Source organism: Echinops telfairi, unplaced genomic scaffold, assembly GCF_000313985.2.
Source record: "Echinops telfairi isolate 266 unplaced genomic scaffold, ASM31398v2 ScPeMD7_3;HRSCAF=10, whole genome shotgun sequence".
Taxonomy (NCBI): domain Eukaryota; kingdom Metazoa; phylum Chordata; class Mammalia; order Afrosoricida; family Tenrecidae; genus Echinops; species Echinops telfairi.
This window is the reverse complement of record NW_022103899.1, coordinates 41,614,153-41,622,226: the sequence shown is the minus strand read 5'-3', so window position 1 is coordinate 41,622,226 and position 8,074 is coordinate 41,614,153. Positions and strand designations below refer to the sequence as shown.

General features: G+C 43.0%; 1 pseudogene; it reads right to left on the bottom strand.

Moving 5' to 3' along the window:
- Positions 1-6,244: 6,244 nt before the first annotated feature.
- On the bottom strand, positions 6,245-7,135 carry LOC101655332 (annotated as a pseudogene).
- Between the last annotated feature and the right edge of the window lie 939 nt (positions 7,136-8,074).

Genomic DNA, 8,074 nt, shown 5'->3' with positions numbered 1-8,074 from the left:
AAACTTGTAATGCAGTAAGCTTTAGAGGGCTTGATTCCTAACTATGGGTGAACATCAGTTGAATGTCTGTAACCCGAAGACTGCCTATACTTCAGAGGACTGCCTCTACTGCCTGTAACCCGAGGACTGCCTGTACTTTAGAAAGAAACAAAGAATGTCCTGTTTATAAATCTTTATTGGCTGCCTTCTAAGATAACAGCTGCAAGCAGTTAACTGTTAGGCTATCGACCCCCTCCTTTTTGCCCCCCCCCACCCCCCCCATCCTTTTAGATACTTAAATCCTTCTCTGATGAACATATAAGCAGCCGGTCCCTTCCAGTGTGAATATACTGACTTAAATATACGAAATCAGAATTTGGAGCTCTTGTTAAAATGTAGATTCTGATTCAATACATCAGGGGTAGAAATGCAAGTTTTCAGCAGGGCATAGAACTAGAAAGAACCAGTTCAAAGCCCTGCAAACAACCCAGTGGTTAGAGATGTAAAGCATTCAAGTCCAACTTTGATTAATCTAATTTTCTACAATATGTAGCACTTGCCAAGGCTTGCTTGGTTAGTACATTTTGAATATTCTTCATGAATTTCTTGCTTATTTGATGAATGAACTGATAGTTAATGGATGATTATCAAAGGCCAAACTTCTTATTATCCTCTTCCTGGGACAAGTATTTCTTTAAAAGCCAACTAAAATAGCTTTTAATTTACAACTTTAAAGATGTGAAGCGTTGTATATCATGCATAGTGATCAAAGCAAGAATAAAACGGGTCTCTTCCAAAATGGAATTTCCCACTAAGGAAAAGTCCACTCTGGCTTCTAAAATGATTAATTAGCAGTGTTAGTCACTTTTGGTATTAACCTTTCCTACTGGAATAGAGTTTCTAGTTAGCCTTATGTAAGTTGATTTAATGTTCACTAGGGATGCCGATGGTAGAATAAGGCATAGTAAAACTGGTCAAATTGAATTCACCTGAATCAAATTCAGCCCCCACAAATTGGTTAGATCCAGGCCATCAGAAAGGCTCATTAAGAACTGGAAGGGTAACCATAATCCTCATCTGTATCCAAACTTGATTCCTAAATTAAAGTATTTCACGTCCTAAGATCTCCCGCCAAACATATTCAAATGAATAACCATGATTATGAAGAAGCAAATGGCAGAAATATTCTAAGGGCCACAGGTAGAGAACACACACCCAAATGAGGCACGCGCACTTCTTCCTGGGTTTCTTTGTCCCCCTGCAGAGGAACAATTTGCCAATGGTGTTTACTTTCTTTGCATTAACGAATAGCATGCTGGAAATGAAGGGAACTTCCGGGCCTGGATGTCCATTTAAGCTGCCAACCACGTTTTCCCTGGGAAGAAAATGTAGGCCCAAGAATGGAATTGAATTATCAAGCAAAGTACCTCTACAAAGGAGAGGTATCTGGTATAAAATTCCTGATCCTACACCTGAGTGTTTTCTCAATTATACTTTGCTCTCTTGGCAAATTTTGTGACTAGAGGGAGATATTCAAAGAGGAATTTGGGAAGAATAAAGTGAATTGCCAGATGGGCTAATGTGAAGGTTATTCCAGACGCCTTCTTCTCTTTCTCCTTGGGGGTTCAGTGAGAGAACTGGACCCCGAGTTCCCATTCTGTGCGGTGTCCTAAGGCTTCCACTTCAGATGATGAATGAGCTATCCCACCCCCTCCAGCACCCAACCTTCCGCTGGTTCAGTGTGGCCCTTGGGAGAATGGGGAGTACAATCATTGCAATCGTTTTCTATGTTCTATGGTGCAGATCAGAGCTTTGAACTGGTTTCTTCCCGTTTGACCCCTCTGCTGAAAATTTTCATTTCCACTTCAGAGAGAGTGAACGAAAAATCTTCATTTTAACAAGATCCCTAGATTATTCCTATGTATAATAAGGATCTCTAAAAATCACTTGGCGATCTTGTTACAATGGTAAGTTCTCAGCAAGGGTCAAATGGGAATGAACCCATTCAAAGGCCTCATTCTCATGAGGTTTCCCTGGTGGAGAAAGAGCAGATTGTTCAACCCAGCCGGCAAGCAGTGGCACCAGAAAAGATGATGTGCCAGGCTCAAAACTCAGGTTCCCTTGTCACCTGAATCCAGTGCCTGCACTTGGGCCCTTGAGAAGACGACAGTGAGAAAATGATTTTATTTTCTAAGCCTTGATTTTCTTTACCTGTAAAATGGAAATAATAGAGCCTATCTCACAAGACCCTTGCCAGATTAAATGAGATAACACAGAAAATGCTTAGCCCAACAGATATACACAAACCTACTTTGCGGAGGAAATTTGATTCAATGGAATCAACCCATGGTCTTAGGCACTAGATACACTTGGCTTGTATTCTGATTCGGCCTCTGAGTCTCCTAATAAGGTACCAGGCACATTGTGGAAACTCAATAAAACGTCAGACTCTTTCTCTTCTCTGCCTGGGTTCCTGTCTTTCCATTAGCTTGTTTCTGTAGATCAAGTGCTCTCCAGCAGCTGTGTGTGCCAGATTCACAGTCTCTGATCCCAGGGATCTGGAAAGTTTGCATTTCTAACATGTTACCAGGAGATGCTGATGCTGTTTGTCTGTCAACCAGCTTTGGTCTTAATGAGGCTTGGACTGCTGGAGAGAGATCTCTTCAGCTCTTTGGGCTCTTTTTGGGGTTTTGCTCAACAGATCTATTAAAATACATCACCTGGCACATCTTAATTGACTATGATCCTGAGAGATGACAGCAAGCCTGATTTCTCTTCTCAACCCTACCCTGATTTTCATTTCCTCCTGTGCCTGGGCGTACTTCTTTTGAAAGCAGAGCTCTGTTTGATGTGAGCAAGAATAAGAAAATCACTAGGTCAGTACTTGTTGAACCAGACGACTCATCTCAAGTGAAAAGCACAGCACCGTCTTTTCCAGTTCTATAAGCTCCCAGATTGCTCATTATTGCTTTTTACAGGTGAAAACTTGGGGTAATCAATTTAACAGCAATTCAAATATTCTGATCCAAAGAGTATCCAATTCACGGCTTGGTACACACACACACACACACACACACACACACACATGCAGCATGCTTACACTATTATAAGTCGGCAGATAATTGCTGTGTGTATCAGATGCCCAGCACGGGTGCTCCCATGTGAGCTCAGTGGCATGTGTCCCTTGACTTCTTGTTTGGTCTTATCTGACATTTCATTTAATGCCTGCTATTGTCCCAGAGCATTTTGCAAATAGGAATTGGTCCTAGGACCTAGGGCTGGCTAGCTTCCATTTGCGTCTGTAAATTCACTTTCCACCCTTCTCCAACGTTTATCCTAATTCGAGTATTTCGCCTGTTTCCTGTTAGAAAAACTGATGATAAGCTTGTCAACATATTAAAAATGGAGACATTTTAAATGAAAATAAACCTGAATGGACAATTTCTCCTGAGAAATTGCAAGATCTGGCAACAGCACTGGTAATAACAAACTGGCACTTCCCTATAGACTGGGCAAGAGCTCTCAAGTTTGCCAGAGCTCCCAGATGGCATGCTTCAACTCAATTACTTTACCAGTCTGGCCCTGTGGCCATTTGAGAAAATTATCCCTCTCCCATATGCGACGACGTGAGGGATTTAAAAGCCCACATGCTCAGTAATCGGGTCTTCTCACTGGTTTGAAATGGTTCAGCCATAGCTGATAAAGTAAAACCAGAACGGACACAAAGTCTTCCCTTTGAGTGCAGCAGAATAATAAACAGGACAGGAAATCTTACAGGTCGAAGCCTTGGAATGGGAGATGCTGTGACACATAATGCACTCTGACAGGAGCCCGATGAAGGAGACTTCATTATTGCCAGGCCTGCAAAGAGTACTGCACATTGCAAGCAGCATAGTCAGCCGCTGTCGTTGAGCCCAATGCCGTTCTTTTGCTGGTTGGGAGATTTAGTTGTTATCAAACACACACACTGTCCTTGTTTGTTTGAAGGGAGATTAAGTTTCTAGTAGGGTGTTGACCTGTTGCTTTTCTTCTTCCAGTTACTGTACCAGTTTACTCACAGTTTGCAAATTTAGGTCTCTTCCAGTTTTACTTGATTGGCCATGCCTGATCTGGGACCCAAGGCTTCCCTTTCATGAGCTGCTACAGGTACTGCTGCTCAGCACGCTTTTACATCCTTTTCCAGAGCGTTGTCCTTGGATCACTAATGCTGCTTTGCTCAGAAGAATCAAGACCGGATGAGCAGCAGTCTAAGACAACCCTCTCCATGCTGAAACGGATGCTCATTAATCCCAGAAAGATGTTTCCTGCCTAAGGTACATGTTTCCTGTACAGTGTGGACAGTGCCCTGGCCCGCCCGATTGTCTGCATCCCCCCAAACATTCCTTTGGGTCAAGGGGACCACTTTATGGTAAAACATTGTACCATGGTGAGCACATGCTGATAGGTTCTGCTGGTCATGCCTCACGCCACAGTATGCAGAAACACTGGTGTGATGATAAGTCAAAGGCCTCTGGAAGATAGAGCCGAGGCATCAGTTGGAGATGGCATTCTGTGAAGGTAGAGCATAGCATTTGACCCAAAGTCTATGCTTTTGCTCCTGGGTCACCAGGTGCTAAAAGATACGGGTCTGGTCCACAAGGAGTGGAAAGAAGACTCATCACATTCACAATCACTCTCAGTGAGCCACTTGAGAAACTTAATCTCGGTGAGGCTGTAGGAAATGCTTCCCAGCAGAGGCATAGAGCAAGTGTCACTCACACCTGAAGTTTTCATGGTCTCCTAGCCGTTTCTTGAGCCAGAAGATCAGTATACAAAGAAAGGAGCCCCACACTCATGGGAAGACTGACCACAATCATTGTAAGGAAGAAAGGCAAGGAGGAAGAGGGAGAGCATTTAGGGGATCCGCGGGGCCATCTCTGGGTACTCTCCATTCCCACCTGACTTTGGCCTGGCAAGGGCCTCAGACCACCAGGAAGGAGAGCTTGAGTCTTCCATAGGTTTCTCTGCTCTTAGGGGTCTCCTGTCACGTGCTTTGTCAGGGTTGTCCTGCCTTGACTTTTTACCTCAAATGAACACGATAACAACACTTCCCCTTTCGCAGGTAACCACTTAGGTGGAGCCTCAGACCAGTTGTAGTCAAACGGTTTCTAGCTCATTCCCCAGCCTCCTTCTTGCATTGCCCCCACATTGTTCAATCCTATGATAACTGCCGTGATAACAAAATGGAGTTAAATAGTGCGACGGGCTGAGTAGAAAACATTCTGTGGATGTCCCACTCGGAGGCTCAGTATCCTTGTTACCTTCTCTAGAAATTGCCTTGTCTAACAGGAGTGCCTCCTGGAAGTGGGTGGGGAACCACAGCCTCCCATCCTAGACAGACCACAGCCACCATTACGTGTGGAGGAGACAAGAAGCCGGCTGCCAGGACAGTGTGGAGCTCAGTCTCCTCTCAGTGTTCTCTTCAGGATCAGGCTGAGACCAGACCCAGAGATTGTTCTCTTGCGCTCCTGCAACAAAACACCACAAACCGGGTGGCTTGTAAGAATACGAATGTGTTGACTCAGAGCTCTGAAGCCTAGGGGTCTGAGGTCAAGGTGTTGGCCAGGTGATGGCTTGAAGGAAAATCTATGTCTCCCATGTCTGGTAGCTCCAGGCCCTTCTTGAAGCTGTAGCATCACACAGCATCCTTCATTTCTGTGTATCTTCTCCTCTGTTCTAAGGATGCTCAATGGATTAGAGCTGACCCTACTCCAGTCAGACTGCCTGGTAACCGAACCGACAGCATCTTCAAAGGCCCTGTTTCCAAACAGGGTCACATCCACAGATACAGAGGTCAGAACTTCAGTTGTATACATTAGTGGGTGGACACAATTCAATCCACAACAAAACCACATCCTTCATTAATTTCTCTTCCTTTCTTGTCCTGATGCTGTCATTCTCTTAAGGATTTCTCCTGATACCATGCCCTACATAAACAAATCACTAGCACAAGGGTCTCCAGCTCAGGTTTTGTTTGTTTTTTGTTTCGAAGTTGTCCTAAGACATGTTCCTACACTAGATTATTGTCCCTACCCCTGATACTATGTTCAAAAGCTTTCCATCTCCAATAAAGTAAGGGAAATTCTCCACTTTTCTCAGAGTATGATCTTGTAGGCATGTAGAAGAAGGACACTACATACACACACACACACACACACACACACACACATATATATATATCATGGAGCACAGAAACATCTTACTCTGAGAAGCCTCCATATTTTTTTAATTGTGCTGTATTTATTCCTTGAGAGATCTCTCCATTTCCATCACCCAGATCATTTCACCCACTGCTCTGTCTGGCAGCCAGTCTCTTATCTCTCTCTTCGGCAATGGTGAGATGGATACCTTTCCCTCAGGGAAGAGAAATCCATGGTCTGTTGCCTTTTCCAATAACAAAAATGTTGGAGAGCCGAGTGGCAAAGCTATTGCCATTGGCATCTTTCACATGAACCACATCAAACAAGCCAGAATGTCTCTCTCTATTGGTGATCACACCAATTCTTCCCAGGTTAGCACCTCCGGTCACCATACAAACGTTACCAGTGTCACACTTGATGAAATCAGTCATCTTTCCGGTCTCCAAATCAATCTGCACGGTGTCATTCACCTTGATGAGGGGATCAGGATAGCGGATGGTTTGAGCATCATGAGTCACCAGGTGAGGGATTCCTTTTGTGCCCACAAAGATCTTTTTTACTTTGCACAGCTTGTACTTCGCCTCCTCGGGTGTAATGCGATGAACAGCAAAGTGACCCTTGGTGTCATAGATCAGGCGGGAATTCTCTCTGGTCTTGTCAATGCTGATGACACCCATAAAACCAGCAGGGTAGGTGATATCAGTTCGGACCTTGTCATCAATCTTAATGAACCGCTGCATGCAAATGTTTTTAACTTCGTCTCCTGTCAGAGCATACTTAGGTCTACTTCTTTAAAAAATGATCAAGGAGAGACATTCTCTCAGTTTGTGGGGACCAGTGGATGGACGAGGAGCAAACACGCCAGTGAGTTTGTCCAGCATCCAGTGCTTGGCAGCGGCCACGTGCTTCAGGTGCTTCTTGGGACCACGAGCCGTGGCTGCACTGAGTCCAGAAAGAGGCCCAGCTCTTTCCGGCATCGCCAGAAAACAGGGGAAGCCTCTGTATTTTGAAGACTTGGTGAGGACTTTATAAAGCTCTAGGAATAGTTACCAAGAATGATAACAACACAAAGAAAATGAGGAAGTTAATTACCCAGGAGCCTGAACATTTTTAAAATAAATACCAGAGAACGGAGGCAAACACGTTGTCAAGTTAAATTATTATGCTCTCCATTTCTTATTACTTATATAGTTTTGAAATCAGAATCTTTTGAAATGTACAGCCCTATTCTTTGTCTAATGAGTTGCTTTTTCTTTGCTTAAGTTTCCAGAACCTAGGAGACCTGAACAAGCTGAGTTCAGTTACTAAGCAGAAATTTTCCAAATAGCGATCAGCAACCCTTTTTCTATGCCAATTTATAATTGCCTTCTAATTTGTGATGTTCCTTCTCCTGTCTTTACAGTAGCAACCTAGTCATTTCCACATTTTAAATATTTTACTCCATGAAAGAAATCTCTGCAATATAGGAAGACATTCCTATCTTAAATATAAACCTAAATATAAATATAAAATTAAATATACAAACATACCTATAAAACTATTGGTACATTTTATGCCATAAATAGCTTTGTACTAATGCAAAGAACACAGAAAACAAAACAAAAACAAAAGCCCAGAAGTGTTTTTACTGATGGAAAGAGGGAGAAAAGTTCTGATTCTGAAAATAAAATTTCATTTTATTGGTAAGAGAAGTAATAGGAGTTGGTGTTTCCTCCATAACAGTTGCCCAAACGTCTCAGTTTTTATATCAGGCCAACACTTATTTTGCTCTATGATTTCCTCTGGAAAAAAAGCAAGCATGCCAAACGTGTTGCTACCTTTTCTTAAAATCCTAACACCTTACTTAGAAAATCAAGATGCTAAATGTTTGATGTGCATTAATTTGAAAGAGGTGGTCAATGCTTTTTTTTTTTAAG